This window comes from Bactrocera tryoni, chromosome 2, assembly GCF_016617805.1.
Source record: "Bactrocera tryoni isolate S06 chromosome 2, CSIRO_BtryS06_freeze2, whole genome shotgun sequence".
Lineage (NCBI taxonomy): Eukaryota > Metazoa > Arthropoda > Insecta > Diptera > Tephritidae > Bactrocera > Bactrocera tryoni.
The window spans coordinates 73840343-73860693 of NC_052500.1; the positions used below are offsets into that span (position 1 = coordinate 73840343).

A 20351-nucleotide genomic window follows, 5' to 3' on the forward strand; every position below is an offset into this window, starting at 1 on the left:
ATACTCAAGGTGAACTTAAATACAAGTATGTTAAACAAAAAGGTATTCCGCAAAACCGCAAAAAAGCACGCGGGACTTTAACATCGCAATTGACTTTCTTAAGTTCACTTGATATAAGGAAATACTTATTCACGAGGCGCTAGATCACTTTTCACGTGTTGTTCAAAGATACAGCAGAAAATATAAATTTTCAACCTGAAAAAGTGCATTTTTTCATGAAAAATATTATATTTAATATTATAAATATTTATATTTGAATCACTGTTATTTTTCTCCTTCAGTGTAAATATCTTAAATTTATCAATTAGCTTCGATTTTTTGTATATTTTCTACACTCTGCCTATACACTGGGCATATAAAAATTTCTAAAAACGAAGAAGATAAACTCTGGTTAATTTGAACTAGTTTAGTAGTATTAAGGTATTCTCAATGCATTTTAAAGGTTAAACTGTGGTCTCACAGGATTCAAATGGAATTATTTAGCTCAACAGATCAATTGAAAAATCCCCGGATCGACACACAGATGACGCTATTAAAATTATATTCATATGATTTTTAGTTAGCCCTAACCTTCAAAAGGCTTGTGTATAAATTTGACAGCTGTTGGATCACTAGTGTGTGAGTTATATTATTTTGAGTGAAGCTTCTTTTGTTATAAACCCTCAAGGTTTGGTATGCTAAGTTTAGATGTGGTGAAATAAGTACCGAAGACGGTGAACACAGTGGACGCCCAAATGAGGTCTTACCAACGAAAACATCAAAAAAGTCCACAAAATTATATTGGATAAACCAAAAAGAAGTTGTTCGAGATAGCAGGCACAAAAAAGATATCAACTGGAAGTGTGCATCATATCATTCACGAATATTTGGGTGTGAGAAAACTTTGTGCAAAGTGATTACCGCGTCTCCTCCCTTTTGACCAAAAACAACGACGAGTTGATAATTTGGAGCAGTATTTGCGTCAATATGTGACAATGGATGATAAATGACTCCAGCATTTCATACCGATGTCCAAACGACAGTCATCCGAGTAGACTGCATACATTGAATCCACTACAAAGCATGGAAAAATGAGAAAGGTAACACTCGGCTGGCAATGTTATGGCGTCTGTTTTTTGGGATGCGCAAGGAATATTTTTTATTGACTACATTGAAAAAGAAAGGGCCATCAACAGCGACTATTACAAAGCGTTATTGGACCGTTTGAAGGAAGAAATCGCCGAAAAACGGCTGCATTTGAAGAAAAAGAAAGTGATGATTCATCTAGACAATGGACCGTGTCACAAGTCAGTAAAAACGATAGTAAAAATTGGGCTTCTAATTGCTTCCGCAGTTACTGTATTCTCCATATTTGGTCCCAGCGTCAATTTTCCGTTCTCAGATCTCAAAAGAATACACGCTGGGAAGAAATTTTCGTCGAATGAAGAGGTGATTGCCGAAACGGAGGCCAATTTTGAAGCAAAGAACAAGTTGAACTCCAAAAATGGTATCGAAAAGTTGGGTGGTCGCTATAATCTGTGTATCACCTTTGAAGAAAGGGTATTATACAAAACTCAACTTGAGACCTTATACTTTTTCAAAGAAGAAAGGTGTAAAGTGAACTGAGATCTATTAAAATACGCTAATTGATATTATTCCTTTCTCGAGGAACAAAGACCAAAATCGATAAGTCACTCATCGTTGTTGTAGCGACAGCATTTTGCCGAGTTGAAAGTCTTTGACCGGATAAAAAATTCGGATCTGTTTCGGTTGCGGATACGTAGACCCAACTGTCCTGCTATATGGTCGGCGAATACCGCAGTCAATGGAACGATGAGCTGTACGAGATATGAAAAGCCATTGAATTAAGAGACAGCGGCTTCGCTGGCTAAATCATACCTTCCGAATATATGAAAATACTCCAGCTCTGAGAGTATTCGACGCAGTACAGAGGAAGAAGAAGATAACCACACCTTTGGAAAGACCAAGTGGAGAAGGACCAGACTACACTTGAAATCTCCAATTGATATACTGCCGAAGTGCTTAATTTAATGCATGTAAGTTCCAAGAGAACGGGCCTTACTTTGCGTTTCAAGTTTAAAGCTTTTTAAGCCTACTGGACGACATTTCACACGAATGGCTATAGTGCTTTCGGACGTTATGATGGAAACCACTTAATTTTTTATCTATAGGCAAATCAAATCAATCCCAATGAAGAAGAAGTAGATAGAAGTAGAATTATAATAATATTAGGAGCATGAGACATCTTCCATTAACCCTTCAAGCTTTTAAAGAATTTTTGAGTCAACCTTAGGGGCTAAAAAATAAACTTATTTAACTGGATACACTTAAGGTTCTTAGTTAAAATATAGTTATGCCCTTTCCCTGTCGATTGTTTTCTTTATGACATGACAGCTGGCCTACTTTACGGTTTATATAAATATGTTTTTCTGATATCCGAGTAAAACAGAAAAACAGTTAGAAGTGTGTTAAATACATTATAATCCAACGCTTTATATTCAATGCTCGTTTCGTCGTCAATCAATTATTAGGTGCAAGTAGAAGATTCTTGAACTGCTTTCACTTCTGTACATATGTAAGTGCACTTGCGAAATCGCATTGCACTGTTAAGCCTAATATCTACAAGTGGAGAATATGTGTTTACAATAAATCGTTGAAGTATTTTGCAACGAAGTTGCGAGTACAATGGAATTCCGCTGATAATGTTATAAGTAGTGGAAAAATAACGTAGTGCTAACGAACCTAAGTACAGTAAGAAGTAAGGAAAAGCGAGTTAACTTTGAAGCAAATCGGAAATTATTCGATGAGAAGACGACAGATAAAATGTTTGATAACTTTCTAGATTTATGTTTTAAGATTAAACTTCGAAGATTTCCAAGCATTGAAGGCGTCACGGAAGGCATTCTCTTGAATAGCCTTGAAAGCCGAGGTGCATGCTGCTTGGCTCCCCTCTGTCGTCTCAAAATGCTGCGGAAGCGTACGGATGTCAGCCTTGGTTAGGTAGCTGTTCACAAGAAAGGCGGTATGAGCCGGGGCGTTGTCGCGGTCCAACTTCCAATCGGCTGCCATGTCTTGACGGACGCGATTGACCCTTCGTTTGAGCCTCTTGAGGACTTTCACGTAAAACTTGATGTTGACGGTTTGTCCAGGAGGAACAAATTTATGGTGGACGATGCCTGTGATGTCGAAAAAGAAAATTAGCATCGTTTTCACTTCGGATTTGTTCAGATCCCTTTTTTGGGAGAGGAGATGCCGGCGTGTGCCACTCGGAAGATTGTTTACACGAAGCAAGTCACTTTGAAAGAACGATCTAGAAGTAGACTTTGTGTGAAAATGAGAATCTTGATAAATATTTTTAAAGGTTACTAATCATGGAACCACAATGGTTTTTCGGAATTCACAGTTCTGCACAGTCTCGCAGAGATCAAGCACTAATTCAGAACAATAACTGCTGGCATTGAATCTTGCAGCTTTAGATAGTGTGTAATCGAAAGAACAACTAGGACAACTTATATGGACCATTTATGAGCTCTTTCTCCAGCCATTCCCTTAAGTACTAAGACTATGCCAGCCTTTTTCACTTAGACTGATTGTTTGTTCGATTCGTTACTTCTTGGGAGAGCAAGAAGCTCTTTGATACACTTTTATACGCATAATATTCTTACACTTCACAACAAAATTTTAGCAAACGAAATAGTTAGACCCTTTTGTTAAATGGCCTGCGGGGTATAAAATGGTAATAACACTTTGTTATCACACATACTCAAGCAATTAAGTAAGTTGGCACTTAGCAATAGTAAATAATTGAGAAATTACAAGCAACAAAAATTTAACACGCAACAACAACAACAAAATCGATTGTATTACCCAAACAAAATAGCCGACAAATGAATGACATGCCAAAGTAACAATAAAAATTCTTGTTCATAAGTAGTTACATATGTATGCATTAGGGTGGATCAAAAAAATATAAAAAAATAATATATATACATACATACATATGTATATCCACACTTTGTGGCACAAAAATAATCGATATTTTTTTCTCACTTTCTACCTTGAAAAATTAATTTTTAGGCACCTGAAAAAATTCTATGCAAATATGAGCTCTTAATATTAATAGGAAGACACTTCGCTATCCATTATCTTATTTTTTCGTAATTAATATATAAGATAAAACAAGTAAGGAAGGGCTAAGTTCGGGTGTCACCGAACATTTTATACTCTCGCATGATAAAGTGATAATCGAGATTTCATTATCCGTCATTTACATATTTTTCAAATACCGTATTTGTGTAAAGTTTTATTCCGCTATCATCATTGGTTCCTAATGTATATATTATACAGAGAAGGCATCAGATGGAATTCAAAATAGCGTTATATTGGAAGAAGGCGTGGTTGTGAACCGATTTCACCCATATTTCGTACATGTCATCAGAGTGTTAAGAAAATATTATATACAGAATTTCATTGAAATTGGTCTAGTAGTTCCTGAGATATGGTTTTTGGTCCATAAATGAGCGACGCCACGCCCATTTTCAATTTTTAAAAAAAGCCTGGGTTCAGCTTCCTCCTGCCATTTCTTCCGTAAAATTTAGTGTTTCTGACGTTTTTTATTAGTCGGTTAACGCAGTTTTAGTGATTTTCAACATAACCTTTGTATGGGAGGTGGGCGTGGTTATTATCCGATTTCTTCCATTTTTGAACTTTATATGGAAATGTCTGAAGGAAACGACTCTATAGAGTTTGGTTGACATAGCTATAGTAGTTTCCGAGATATGTACAAAAAATCTTAGCAGGGGGCGGGGCCACGCTCACTTTTCCAAAAAAAAAAAAATACGTCCAACCTCCCTAATGCGATCCTTTGTGCCAAATTTCATTTTCGCCATTTTGTGGGCGTGGCAGTGGGCCGATTTTGCCCATCTTCGAACTTAACCTTCTTATGGAGCCAAGAAATACGTGTACCAAGTTTCATCATGATATCTCAATTTTTACTCAAGTTACAGCTTGTACGGACGGACGGACAGACGGACAGACACACATCCAGATTTCAACTCTACTCGTCACCCTGATCACTTTGGTATATATAACCCTATATCTGACTCTTTTAGTTTTAGGACTTACAAACAACCGTTATGTAAACAAAACTATAATACTCTCCTTAGCAACTTTGTTGCGAGAGTATAATAAATAGATGAAGTTTGCCCTGCGACCTAAGATCTGTTGTGCCCTCCCTAAGTCACAACGATCCACCTAGCCCCAGCATATTGGTAAATTGCAATATACTGCTAGGTGCTAGTGAGGTGATGTAATCCCTATTTGGAAACCTGGACCCAAGGGCCTTTGTCCTGCGTCTGCAAACTGTTATGCAGTCCATTAGAAGGTGTTATGGAGTTTCAGGCTCCCTGTCGCAGAACCGGCAATTTGCACAAGGAGATAGGCCCATGTTATATAAGTGCTTCTTCAGCTTGTATAGAATGCGACAAGTAGCATGAGTTTGATCTTAGGCAGGTTGATTACATATTTAAACCTGCTGAAATTGTAACCCCCCTTAGCAACTTGTCATGGTGCATGCCTTGGGAGCTGTTGCCAATACCTCTCTCTGCCTACTCTTTCTTCCTTGCGTAGTAGCTTCTTTAAGGTTCGAGGACCCACCGTGATGAAGAAGTTCAGGCCCTACCATGTTGGTGGATGATACGGAGCGAGCGAGTTCATCAGCCAGTTCACTCTCGGCTATACCTTTATGACCGGGCACCCAGATTAGGTGCATCGTATTACGTTACGATAGACTGTGATTTGACTTCATAGACAGAGATTCATTGCGATAGTTTCGTTAGAGGTTTATCTCTACGCTCCGGCAAAGATTTCTGCTTGAAAAATGCTCGGAAAACTTCCCATAGAGAGTGGAATCATTCCATTTAGCCTTACTGCTAAGGATAACCTTGGACTTTTTAGTGAAGTTTACCCTTTTGGTAATGCTGTCCATTGGGATAAGAGCCAATTAAATTACACCACTGTCTTTCATACGCTGGATGAGATTACCTTTTATCTGCCACACCCCTCTGCTGTCATTTGAAGCAGTGTGTGACTAGCTACCTGACCGATTACTAAGTGAAGTGGTGTGAGCTCAAGCAGTACTTCAACTGCTGCCGTCGGCCACGTGCGCATGACACCCGACATGCAGATGCATGCAAATCGCTACAGCTTCGATAGTTGGAGCCCTACTGAAATCTGCGATGCTATTGAGACCAAAGCCACCGCTCCATACGTGATTATCGATCGCACGATCATGGTTTACAACCACCTGACAATCCTTAGCTTGCTAGGTTTTACCAGGTAATTGAATGCACACTATTAATGCTTTAGTAGCTTTAACCATGGTTATTTCTTTCGAAATACCGTTACCATCAATAGCGAGCGTTATAACACGATTTTGACCCACTTTTTCTCCCGGAATTTGAAGAAATCGAGGCGGACGCTCTTTATTTTCAACATGACAATGCGTCGCCTAATGTTTCACTTCTAAACATAGACACATTGCATGCAAAGTTTGGCGATTAGTTAATTTCGAGAAATAGCCTAGTCAAATGGCTTCCAAGTTCGTGCGTTTTCGTTGATATTTTTGAGCTTTCGAACGATGAAGTTTACGGAAAGATTTCAAGCGATCATTTTAGTAGAGAAATCAATTTCCTACAAATAATAAATGTTTTTTTAAGGTATCGATCAAACAATTATTTAGAGTAAAAAGTGAAAAAATCGATAGTTTTGAGCCACCCTAGTATTTATACAAGTAACTCGTAAAACATGCATGCGCGAGGGCAAATAATTACCCGAAATGATAACAATAAATGAAACACCTTTGTAACTGCTACCAAATGCAAGCAATAACAATAACAACAATAATAACAACAACAGACTCAAGAGCAATTAAGTTGGACTCGCCGAGCAGACATGCAGAATACTCACAGCAGCATAAAAATTTGCCCCCGCCTTACATGCAGCCGAGATTGCGGCGTTGCGAGGCTGAAATCGTGGGGTGTCTGTAGCCGAGGGGCAGAGTAAAGTGTGTGCGCATCAGCGCGTTATTGGCCTGTGCTCGCTCGGTCCGGTGCTGTGTGCTATTCTTAGCGTTCTTCGTTGCACTTGTTTTCTTTTACAATTTCGATTTGCACAAAATGCACACACACACACACACCTATGCACGTTTAAACAGCTGTAGTTTTATTAAATTTTTGCCTCTCGTTCATGGCGTGCGGCGGTGGCGCGCACTTTCTTTACAATTGTTATTTGCATAAAATGAAATGGAAATCATGACGCGCCGCGTGGGGCGAGCAAAAAGCTCGTCGCTTGATTCACAATTTTCGTTTTCACTTTCAATGCACTGATTTTTTGCTTTATTTTTTCTTTTCTCGAATTTTTAGCGCGTCTCGTGCACGCACACACATACAGTTGGTTGGCTGTTGGTGTAAGTTAGTCAGTGTGCGTGCTTAGATGTTGCGCGCAGCCTACGTGGCCGCCAGACATTGTTGATGTGGAGATTGACTTGGATTCACTGGGCGTACGCCTTACGCATTCGCAATTTCAATATTTACATATAGATTTTTTTCTGTGCAGATTCTTTTCATGCCAATGTTTGTTTTAATTATTTTCCAGTTTGTTTGTTTTGATTTGCTTCATAGTTGCGGTTGCCGTGGTTGTTGACGTTTGTTGCGGAAAAGCCGATAAATTGCTGCGGGAATTCAAAGGTAGGCAGAAGGAAAAAGTTGAGATAAACAAATGTGGTAATCAATAATGATGATCCGATAGGATGAAATGAGATTGTTGTTGATGAGCATTGCGAGTCATGAAATTCATACGAAAAATATGTATTTTTTATTTTTAAATATTTTTAAATATTGCATAAACAATTCACTAGAACCTGCAGGGGATACCAAATATTAGAAAACAACTTTATATATGTGGGTTTTCAGACTAGTGGTTTTCGAGAAGAAATAAAGAGCATATGATATAATTTAAGGCCAGGAATTTAGTTTTATTACAAAAGTTGGCGCTTACCATTATTAAAAAAAAACAAACAAGAAAAAACGTTAACTTCGGTTGCAGCAAAGCCACAATAGAAAAGGCCCCTTACAAAACTTTGATTCCGTTCGTTCAGTTTGTATGGAACCTATATACTATGGTGATCCAATTTAAACTATTTCCTTGGAGATTGCAATATTGCCTCATTTAGATTAGATGGCTGATCGAAGATTGCACGTGAACTGGTATATGTAGTCCGCCAAAACGTGGGAGAGTCAGGAAGCAAGTGTTGAGTTGTTTCCACCTCATCTTCTACCATACAGCTTCTGCAAATGGCGTCTGGTAAGATTCCAAACCTTACAACATGGACGCCAATAAGGCAATGACCCATTAAAGGCCCCACAACTAGGGAGAAGCTAGCGTTACTGAGGGCAAAGAGGTCACTAGATCTCCTACGATCAATTTTGGACCAAAAGGCTTTTTCGAGAGCGCAAGTACCGTTGGTGGCCCAGCGCTGGCCAAGCTTCCGCGAAGCTGAATTATCTTGTAGGAGAACACATAGAGGTTACGAGAGCACCGACCCGCTCCTATTCTACCGATAGCGGTTATAGGGTGCCTTTCCTTGCTAGCACATCAGCTTTACAATTTCCTGCAATTCCACTATCAATAGACACCCGTGCCAGTCTTACCACAAAGACGCTTGATGCTATTGATAGCAAGGTTAGGCACTTATCAACCAACCCTAAACGCAGTGTAAATGAGTTCAAAGCTGGTATCGCAGCTCTGCTATCTGAGTGAATGGTCACTTCTCTGAAGGAGGCTGCACTCCGGAGCAGGAGATCTACTGCTATCTTAATGGCTCCAACCTCGGCTTGGAAGACACTGCAATAGTCTTGAAGTCTGAAGCTGTAGTTGATAGAGAGCTCCTTACAGTAAGCCCTCCCACCAACTTTCCCCCCATCCGTAAACAAGCTCACTGCTCCGCTCCTCCAGCGGCTTCTTTCCACCCATAGCTTTCTCGTCGGTATATGGGCAGAGAAAGAACCGCCAGAGTTCGGTTTGGCGCCTCCATGATCTAAGTGGCTCGGTTTAAAGCAGTACAGATGCCAGATGAATTGACTCATATAAACCGTACGGACCGCAATTTCACCACCAAATCGCCGCAGAATCACAACAAAATCTATCCAATTCTGAAGCAGATGATGGAAAAAGATTACGTACGAAGCGAAAACGGTCGCGGTCAAATCGCAGTAAGCCGGCACAAACGCTGTCCAAGCCAGGATCAGGACGGTCAGGTATGTTTTGCAAAGTGTTTGGTGATACTGACAGGGAATCATGTACTCTGAGCTGCTGGCCTACGACCAAACTCTTAATTCGTACCTTTCCAGTCTGATAGTCTGAAGAACACATCGTCCAGAAGTCACCAGTTGTATGCCATAAGACAGGAATAGCATTCCTTCAGAACAACGTCAAGCTAGTATACATCGATAATGATTTCCCAGAAGCTTGGTTGGGAGGTGCTAATGCGGCCACTTAATAGTTCGGGTCGGCTATCAAGTGATTACTACCCGTTCTTGTCTATGACGTATACATTTTTTGGTTGTGTAAATCAATTACTTCGGTGTGTTGCCAATAGCGATGATGGTTTCTATGAGAGTGCCATTATGCATTTTATGTATGTATGTACGATTATATATGTATGTACGATCTTACGAAAATGGCCAGTAAGTTGATTTTGATTGTCGGTAAAGATTAATCGATTTAACCGCTTAATCTTTTAGTTATCAATGTGAAATTTTGCAGACGTTCTTTTCTGCCCAATAAACTGCTTATTTGTTGGAATCGCAGATATCGGACCACTATGGCATATAGTTACCCTACAAACTGACCGATCAAAATAATGGTCTTATAAGGAAAAGTTTTTTATTTGACGAGATATCTTCACGAAATTTGGAACATATTATTTTCCAAGATAGCTCTACAATCCCCCAAGGATATATTCAGATGGGGCCACTATAACATAAGGTTGCCATACAAACTGACCAATCAAAATCAAGATAAAGTATTTTTTATATCCTTTCATGCTATGAGAAATGCACGTGTGAAGGGTATTATAAAATAACCTTTTCTCTTTGTTTATTTTTTGTAACGGTACAACGCACATTTACCTTGAGAAATTCAGCATAAGTAGATTAGCTGTTTTGAATACAATTTTCTTTTAAATATATACATTTATGTATAATAAAAAAAACTTTCTTGCAGAATGCATGAAAGAACATAGTCTATACATATTATAACAGCTTTTTACACCGTTAAAGTGTGCTTCAAGACGAACTTGCATTTCTTTTCTTTGCAAAATTCTTTTCTTGTAAGAACTTTGCAACAAAGTCGGAATACACAAGATTTAAGAAACAGAGCACCACAAACGCACACATACATTCATACATACATGATAGTGCACACATACAATTGAGTTTTATAACAAGAATCCTTAGAAATGTGAAAACGAAAATTTGTAAAGTCGCCTTTTAGGCGCTTACAAGTAAAAACTCAAATAAAACTGAAGAGCAGCGTACAAAATATACACGGCGCATGCAAAATAAAATGTAATGCAACATTTCACACTCTTAACATTGGCACAAGGCGTCACGGAAGCCCCTTTGTTGGGCAAAAAGTCGACAAAAAGCGAAAAAAGCGTGTGTGTTGTGCCATGACTTGCATGAGCTTGAGTTGCATAAGTGGGTGTGTAAGCGCATGTGTGGCGCGCTGCTGCCGGCAAACGGTGCATAAAATGTAAGAAGTGATACACACCTACCTAAGTAGTGCATATACACATATGCACAGCCTTGATGCGAAAAGTGCACGTGTTTTCAGGGCGTTCTCGTTGGCAGTGGCAAGTAAAAAAAGAACGGTAAATGTTGGCAAGCGTGGGTTGCAGTTCGTTGCTGGCATGAATGAATTTTTCAGGTCATCCAGCAATTTTGTGCCAACCAACCACTCACCGCATTCGTTGTGGATTTATACTTTTATGTATACACATTTTTTAATAAACCCTGTGCGGCTGAGGGGCGCCAAGCGAGGGGTGTGGCATATAAAAATATATATTTACCTTTATGTAAGTGCATTCAAATTGCAAAAGTTATAAAAAATAACTGTATGTAGTAGTAAATGTACAATGAAAATATATGATAGTATACATTCAGGCGCTTAAAATGATTTTAATATACATTCAGGCGCTTAAAGTGGGTGGATATGAATATGCATTTAGGCGCTTAATATGGGTGTATATTTACATGAGTAAGTAAAATAAATCAGAGCAATGTATTTATGCATCGATTGGCATTGAATGTGGGCGCCAAGTAAAATTGGCTTCAATTTGGCTTCAAAATTACCGCAAAGTAATTAGCAAATTCCATACGGAAAAAAGTGTTTGGTTAACTATTATTACCTTGAAATATGTTTTTTGCCATATGCTTGAGATTTTGGCATGATGTAGCTTAATAAAGTTATCCATAAACATTCTTTAATACTCTGCAGAGAAATATGGCATATAAATAAATCATCTAAAAGTATGCTTCATTTCATTCTGCACGCCAGTGCATACCTGATCGAATTACGTCGAAACTGTCCAACAATCTAACGAATTGCTCTCCAAAAACGAGCCAAAACCAAAAACCAAACAATCGGAAACGGCTTTGGAGGTCGTTTCAGCTGAAGCTTTTAGAAAAAGCTTGGTTCATCAGCTTATTTTGAAGGCGATAATTCAGATTTGTCTTAAAATACGTGAAAACGTAGCTTTTTTTGGTAGGTTGATTCAAATTTGATCGGATGGTAGACCTGCGACCGAGTTTGAGAATCAAATGAAGAGAAAGTAAGTTCAAAATACTGCCCTGGATAGTTAAAAAGTACCTTATACCGGGAATGTGGAACTAACAGTTACCCCCACCTCGTTAGAAGCCTCTATTCTTCAACTGGTGGACAGGGTGAAATGCTTGGGGGACGCATAGGTCTTATACTTCTGTAGAGAGCAAATGGAAAGAGACCGTTCCCATGATAGTCGGGTCTACGTAACCAGAACGAACCCAGATTTTTATCTGGTAAAGGACTGTCAACTCGGCAGAATTCTGTCGCTATAACAACAACAGATGGGCCCTTACCAAAATGATGTGATGTTCTGGCTCCATGAAACCGTGGATGAGCCAAACCATCAGCATATGTGGTGCACTAAAGACAGCATCGACATTGGCACTCAATGATGTCTCGAGTGGAATTCGATTACATTCCAGACAATATCCCTGCATCGCGAAACCTTTTCCTGGCATTTCTTTCTGCTTACACACCTGCAATGTCTAACGGCTCTTCCGCTGCGAATTAATGCCTAACGGCGGTCTCGCAGGTGCCTTTCTACAGCGGCAGCATCTTTGGAAAATTCCCTATCGAAAGCTGCGAGGGATTTGTGAATGGGTCGAAGCCATTGAAGAAGAGGTGAAGTAAGCTTTTTCACGGATGGCTCCAAGTTAATAGGGAGGGTAGTAGGTGGATTCTTCTGTCAGGAGCTCACAATCAAGTCTACTTTCAAGCTCGCAATCTACAGCAGCGCCTTTCAATGTGACTGCTATCAAGGTAGCGGTAGTTATACTGCTCCGAAATGCGCTTCCTTCCAAGAGGTGACGATTCCGTACGATAGCCGAGCGGCTATACTGACTTTGAGCACGCAGACTGTGCGCCCAAAATTAATCAAGAAGTGACCTCATACTGAGATGGAAATATCTCAGTAGACACACATTGGGCGAACCTAGCGAAGTGGCTGGGATTGATATCAATCTCCTTAACACATTTGTGGTACGCTCAAAACGCTTTGGCCATCTCTAGGGATCTGGTGAACCACTATTAAAAGTTTATTGGTCTATGATCTATCGATTAGAGTCAACCTTACGACCTGAACTGATCCTAACTTGTCGAAGCATGATCTATTGATTAGAGTCAACCTTACGACCTGAACTGATCCTATCCTATACCGGTATTCATTACTGCAAATCATTTTCAAAATTAATCACTATTACGCTCATCCTTCCCCTTGGCTTTGAAAATTTTTGTGCGACCTCCTGCCAGCCAGCACATGAATACAAGCTCATAGAGACATCGAAAGAGGTAAACATTTTAATCTTATATCGATTATGTGCTTTTGTCCTTACGAACGCATCAACGAACTTGTTCAATCGACTAGTAAATGTGACATTACTTGCCCCACTGCCGACCTCCTGGGTGCCATGAGCAGATCCTTGTGCTGAGGCATGTGCATCATTAATTAATATATCGAATGACTTTCTAATCACTAAAGCTCGTCAATCAATGTTAGTTTGCAATACATTGTAGCGAATGTATAAATAAAAGTGGGCGTTCGACTATTTCTATATATGCATGTACATATGTGTAAGTATGCCTGTGAGTGGGTAATCCCAGCAATAAATGAAAATGCTCCATTGAAAGGGTGAGACTTTTAATTAAATTTCCATTCAGCGAGAAACGAGTAAATCACAGTGTTCATGTACTTTACTATAATAGAGCTAACGGTAAATTAAAAGTAGTGCACGTGGCAAAATTATGGCGTATATACATACATATGTTTGTATGTAGATCGATACATATCCTCCAGTCATGCATGACTCAACTTTAATTGAAGACTATGTATAGATTACATCAGGGATGCACTGGCAATGCAGACTGAAATGAAGCATACCTTTGGGCGGTTTATTTGCAATATTTCGCTGCAGGGTGTTAAGGAAAGTTAATATATAACCTTAAATTAATTTTAATTATAGAAGACCTCTTTAGGGTAGGGACAAAACAACAAATTTCTTGATTATTACTTTTTCTTACTGACGACTTTCTGAAAGCTCTCATTTCTTTCCATGAAAGCTTTTTAGTGAAATTATGGATATTTTTAAACGGATTTTTTGAACTGTATCGAACATAACGCTGTTGTGTCAATTTCAAAAGTATCTGTGACAAATCCATGAAAGCTCTCATTTCTTGCTGTGAAAGCTCTTTAGTAAAATTATGAATATTTTTGCTGATTTTTGCATCGCATCGAACATAACTCTGTCGCGTATATTTAGAAATATCAGTGACGAATCGTGAAAGCTTTTTTAGTGAAATTATGGAAACTTTTTGTAACCGAATTTTCTGCAGTGTTGAAGATTGCTTCTTAACTGCCGTCCACAATTTTGTAGAGTTTCTATGCATTACCAAAAGTTTCTAAAGCTCTATGATTCAAAATGAAAATAACTTCATTTTGAAACTGAGAGATCCGTTCAAGCATAAAGAAATCGTAAAACTCTAGAAATTTACTATAAAAGCAATTACGGCTATTCTATTAATGAAAGCTTCCTGGAGCGCTGGTGCTATCCAATGTGACTATTACTTAATTTTGAAACTGAAGGGTTTCGCTCAAGGCAAGCACGAAAACTAAAGCTCTTATAAAGAATTCCTAAAAGTTCTTGAATTTTGCTGTGAAACAAATCCAGGTTAATTTTGGTATATTGCCGAAAGCTCCTTAAAGCTCTAATATGATCCGAAATGACTCTAACATCATTTTTAAATTGAGATATAAGTTCAAGATACGTATAATATGAAAACTAAAGCTCTAACAAAAAATTCGTAAAAGCTCTTAAGCTTTGCTGTAAAAATTTTTTAAGAAAAAATATTATTTTTAGACAACACTTTCACTAACTAAAGTCTAATAATTTTTATTGTTTCCGCAATTTATGAAAATTCTGTAAAAGCTCAAAGCTTTAGAGCTTTGCTTTAAAAACATTTAAAAAAATACTTCTTTTAAGCAGCTTTTACATTAACTAAAGTCAGATAAATCTAGCAATTTTGCTCCACTTATGACATTTTAAATTTCTGAAAGCTTTACAAAAGTTCACAGTAGTCGAACATTGATGTAAAAGCTTTTTAGATTTTTGTTTTTTAATTTTCAGCATAATTTTTGTATACTAAAGTCAATTAGATCTAGTAATCTTTTTTTCTAAATTTCTGAAAGCTCTCTTAAAAGCTTCAATCTCTTTCAATCTAAGTATGAGCCCTGAACGATTTTAAGTTTTATACAAAAACTCCATATGAAAAGTATCATTTTATGTCTAATTGAACTACATACATGTATGTATATTCCACAATCTAAGGACTTAACGGTATTATACTATCTATATATACATTGTAATTGCGAAAAATGCTACAACTTTTACTAGAGAGTCACGAAATAATTACAAAAGTGCGCATTTAAACGAAATTGTTTCCATACAACAAATAAATTTACAGAAGTCTGAATTTGTAATATTCCTGACCTACACTCAGCCCACGGAAATTAAATAACTTTCATAGACATAACAGTTACATTTTTGTTATGATACTCACAGCATAAAAATACGGTAAATGACGAAAGTTTCTCGGCAGCGAAAATCATCATCGTGCGACCGGGCTTAGTTGCGGGAAAAAGGAGGATTCTATAATATTCATGTCTTTTGTTTCGAATGATGGGAAAATTCGTGTGAGTGTGTGGAGAAAAGAATCATGCGAAAAGTCAAACAATTGTCATGTAAATAATGATATAGAATATACATACATATACATACAATATATAGGTATGTAGTACATATTTGATGTGCAACGACGTGAGATTATAAATTGTTGCGTTATGAAAATGACGAGGGACTATTATTTATAAAAGAGCGACGGGCATCGAGAACTGATTTATTTGACATTTTTTGGTGGTAACAGAGCAGATAATAATATCAATGCATATACATACATACATATGTACGTATATATGTATGTAGTATACGAAATATACATTACATACAGATTTACACATATCTACTTACAGCAGCACTTGTGTTAAATGACGAGTGAAGAAACAGATACATATGTAATATTAAACGACAGAGTCTACAGTACGTGTCAGCAAAACAGATGCACTGTTAACAGTTATCAACGCTCCTCAAAATATTTTCGACCGAAAACTGATTTTTTTGAATTACAGTTTTCAAACAGTTGGCAACCCTATTGAAAAATATTTATGGTCGAGATCTTTATTTTGAATCAAAAATTAATCAATTTTCATTTCTTAAGCCACAATTTTCAAAAGGTTGGCAACCCTGCTGAGAAATATTTCTGACCGAAAGCTTTATTTTAAATAAAAAAATAAAAATTTTTTCAATTACAGTTTTCAAACAGTTGGCAACCCTGCTGAAAAATATTTCCGGCCGAAATCTTTATTTTGAACTAAAAATTAATCAATTTTCATTTTTGGAATTACAGTTTTCAAACAGTTGGCAACCTTGCTGAAAAATATTTCCGGTCTAAATCTTTATTTTGAATCAAAAAAGAAAAAATATTAATTTTTGTAATTACAGTTTTCAAATAGTTTACCCCGCAAAAAGATATTTCCGAAAGAAATGTTTATTTTTTATTTAATAATAAAAATTAGATGTTGTTGTTGTAGCGGCAGGAATTATTCCTGAATTAATTTCAAGTGGTGCCGACTTAACAGTTCTAGGCCGGATAGAAATCGGGGCTGGTTACTTAGACCCGACTGTCGTGGTAGCATCTGAGGCGGATGATAAAGTGAGTCAATAAAGACAACAAGCGAAAACGGCCGTGGCCGAAAGGCCGTGAACCGGGGTGAACGGTGGTCAAGCAATGATCTTCTATGAGTGACTATCCTACGACTAAACTCTAAATTCACTCTTTTGCTGTTAACTATTGGACCGTCTCAAGGTAGCAATCGTGTAGATCCAGCCATCTATGACTAGTAGGAGAGCAATTGTGTTCGATCAGGACAGAAAATAATTGAGGCTTTGTCTATTGTGCCCTCTCCTATATCACTTATGGTCACAAAGGTCCAGCACTCTGAACAATTCCAGGTGCTTGCTGGGCGCAACTAAGGTGATGTGATCCCTGTCCACGTAAATGAAACCTAGTGCCCTGAGCCTGCTGCTACAAACTGCTGGGCAATCTAGAAATAGGTGTTCTTCAATTTCCTGTTCCTTGTTTCGGGACAACACGCCAGGATGAGGATTAGGACAATACGCCAGGTCATACTTATCGTTAAATCGCCAGAAGCTCTGAAAGCTTGGTTGGGTAGTTCTTATGTACTATGTATCTAGCTTATAGAATGGACGTGGTACCAAGTGACCTGTTCCTGTCTAAGGTGAATGATTTTGCTGAAGAAAAATTCGCCTGAAAAGTAGCTTCTAAAATTCGGCTGTCACAGTTCGTTAGATAGTTTGCGATTACTTCGGGATATCTTCACGGATTTCTATAATTTCTAGCATAATATCTTAGTATGAGCTTTTGAAACAAATTTTGGTCAAAATCCTGCAATTATTAAATAACAGAATATAGGGTAAATTGACAGTAATTAGAGGTTAAGTGGAAAAATTTTTGCGACACCTCAATTTGGTGAAACAAAATATATTTTTTATAAAAAATGTAATAATGGGGTATTCAACTAATAATTTTTACACATTGTGTCCTTGTATTTACTACAAACACTCGTAGAGATATGAAATCAATTGTGACAGGGTTTAGCATTTGTTTACACGTACCCAGGCAATATTGTATGTATATGCACACCGCTGACGTCTACACCCCCTCGCACACGTCTTTGCAATGTTGATATCAAAAGCAAATATAAACACGGGTATGAAGTGCAAATATGTTTGAAAATATGTAAGTATATGTGTACATATGTATGTAGATAAATACAGAAGTTGGTGAATAAAGCAAATATCATATAGAAGGCAAGCAAATATTTTTTCTACACATTGAATGAGTAGAAAAAATGGAAAAAGAAAAAATAGAATAGAGAATAGAGAAAACTGCGCAGCGCAGCGGATAATAGCTGGGACGCGGGTTTTTAGAATGCAATTGATAATTATTGTTATGGAAGAGAGTGTGCATGGGTTATACACATGTAAAACAAAAAAAATATTTAATATTATATAAAAAAATTATAAAAACAATAAAAAAGAAGAAAATAGTAAAATATAAAATTAAAAGGATATGAAAAAAATTAGATAAAAAAAAAAATTAAAGAAAATACAGATCGGAAGAGCAAATTATTTTATAAAAAAAAATTAAATATAATAAAAAAAAAGAAAATATAAAAATTTAATTAAAATTATATAAAAATAAATTAAATAAATAAAAAAAAATAAATAAAATAAAATAAAAAAAAATATTTGAATAAAATAAAATAATAAATAAAAAAGGAAAAACAAAAACAAATTACAGAAAAAATAAAATAAAATTCAAATAAAAATTATTATATAAAAAAATTAAAAATATAATAAAAAAAAAAAATAGTAAAAAATAAAGTTAAAACTATATGTAAAAAAAATAAAAATAAAATAAAAAATAAATTCAAATAAAATATAAAAAAATGTACATAAATAAAACAAAAGAACTAAAAAAAAAAAATCGTTCAGTTTGCATACAGCTATATGCTATATTGATCAGTTCTAAAAAAATTTCACGGAGACTGTAGCATTGTTTCAGACCATACTGTATGCCAAATTTCGTGAAGATATCTTGTCAAATAAAAAAGTTTTCCATACAACAACTTGATTCTGATCGTTCAGTTTGTACGACAGCTATATGCAATATTGATCCGATCTGATCAATAAGTTAGTATATTGGGGCGCTGACGTGGGCAGTAACCTGTGCCAAAATTCGTAAAGAGATTTTGCCAAATAAAAAGTTCTTCCTTATAAGGACTTGATTTTAATCGTTCCTCTACTATGACAGCTACATACATACATACATACATATATGTATGCTATAGTGGTTCGATGATATCGGTTCCGACAATTGTGAAGCTTCTTGGACAGTAGAGAGCGGGTGCCAGATCGATATCTCAAAAACTGAAGCATTAGCTAGCGTATATAGAGACAGAGAGACATATAATATTTATAATGTATCCGACGTTTTACACTTAGAGTTACAAACTTTGTGTAGAGTATATTAAAAAATAATTTTCAATTAAAAAGTTATAGAAAACCTTTACTTTTTACTGAAACGAGGGAATATTCAATTCGTCTTCTGCGACTTTTTCTATAGGATACAATAAACAATGCATAATATGTTTTTAATTTTATTTTAATAGCATTGCACAATTTCCTTATAGCCATCATTAAATGCGATTAAAGTCTTACTAGAAATTTCAACAAGACAAAAATTCTTTATTTAGAATAGCACAATAGCGTATATACAGACTGAATTTGCGCATATGACAGCCGTTGCATATACTTTTCGGCCAATTATATTTAACTGTATTGTTTGTATGCATGAAAGGTGTAATTATATAATAAAATATAAGACCAGAAGAGAAATATTAAATGGCATAAAATTTTATCGTGAAAAATTTTCAATCAAAGAAACTTAAGTTTGGATTTATTATTTATATGGATTATTTCCGATGTAAACCTACTGAAAGGTATAATACTATATTTTTGTATATAGTAGGCTTATATACTCTAATAGCCGGTTTCACGAAAACTTTTAATTGAAAATTAAGTTAAATTCAATTTTATTTTTTATTTAACTTCGGACTTAAGTTTTCTGCGTTTCACCATTATTCACATTTGGCGACACAAAAATTATAAGGCAGGGATGTTAGTAAGAGTAACAGCTGATTTATGTAAACAAATACATTGTATTTATTTCGCAAATCATTAAAACGTAAACATAGTTGCATATGATCGTATTAAATAATATTTAAATGGCAAAGCTGGCCATTTAAATAAAAACTTAATCAAATGGTGATACTGACATTAATTATTTTTCACTTAAATTAGGTTCGTGAAACCGGCTGTAAGATATACAATATATATTTTAAGTTTATTAGAAGAGTCCAATCTCCATAAGATTTATATTCAGGCACTTGGCCGACTGAGACCTTAACAAAACTTCCGAAAAGTATGAATTTTGAATCTACAACAACAAAATATGAAAGTAAGAAGAAGAAGATAGTAAAGAAAGTTCGATACGCTCCCAGTTCTAGTATTATTAACGCAGCTCAGCTCCCTTAAAAATAAAAAAAGGGTTGGCTTCTAATATCTGGATCGTTCTATTCAATTAGGAGAGAAAGACGAAAGGGCAACTCAACAGAAAGCAGTAGAACCCTTCTCACGACAGTCATTGCTACGTAGTCGGCAGTCTTTCTTCAAATTACTTCAGTGCGGTTTCCTGCTGCTACAACAAGAAGCATGCGGAGAGAAATTAAATTTTTAAAATTAAATAAATATTACAGAACTAATCAGATGAAAGAA

The 20351-nt window shown here is 36.5% G+C and overlaps 1 protein-coding gene across 2 annotated transcripts in view; it reads right to left on the minus strand.

Moving 5' to 3' along the window:
- The window catches only part of LOC120768018, a 65049-nt gene that overhangs the window by 40240 nt on the left and 4458 nt on the right, over positions 1-20351 (minus strand). Inside the window, exon 2 of one of the 2 annotated variants that reach the window (XM_040094476.1) lies at positions 6967-7729. The exons of the other annotated variant lie outside the window; for it this stretch is intronic. The gene's annotated coding sequence lies outside the window, so the exon portion shown is untranslated. The remainder of the gene's footprint in view (positions 1-6966; positions 7730-20351) is intronic. 2 annotated transcript variants of the gene reach the window in all.